We start from the raw sequence: 424 nt of genomic DNA on the forward strand, positions 1-424 counted from the left end.
GATTACCAAAAACTGGTGCAACCAATCAGAACGCTCCACGTTTAATCAGCGCATTTTTGTTTATGTTACGTCAAAAGAATGAATCAAATGCCCTAACAGTACTGAAAGAAACAAAAGGAGTTAGAAGAAAGTGTTATTTCGGTAAGGGATTTTCGCCTTGTTTGATATGCGAAAAACCCGGATTACGCTCTGATTTCCTAGGTAGGGAGACATGTCTATTCTATAAAAGTAGACCAAGGATTCCGTAGACCAATCCACTTTCGCCTGTGTAAAGGCGAAGGAAGTTCAATATCACTGCCACAATTTTGAGTGAGGCACTTCCGTTAAGACCATTTTCGTTACGTCATTACATTCAAATTAAATTCCTCCAGAACAACTCGGTGATACTAAGCAAACCAGACCCTTACTCCATGCGAAGGGGTGG

The 424-nt window shown here is 40.8% G+C and overlaps 1 long non-coding RNA gene across 1 annotated transcript; it reads left to right on the forward strand.

The window, feature by feature from the left end:
* On the forward strand, positions 1 to 424 carry LOC136268210 (uncharacterized). Its single transcript, XR_010706914.1, has 3 exons — positions 1 to 141; positions 202 to 309; positions 372 to 424. It is a non-coding gene; the product is annotated as an uncharacterized lncRNA (long non-coding RNA).

The sequence above is a fragment of the Dysidea avara genome, chromosome 10 (assembly GCF_963678975.1).
Source record: "Dysidea avara chromosome 10, odDysAvar1.4, whole genome shotgun sequence".
Lineage (NCBI taxonomy): Eukaryota > Metazoa > Porifera > Demospongiae > Dictyoceratida > Dysideidae > Dysidea > Dysidea avara.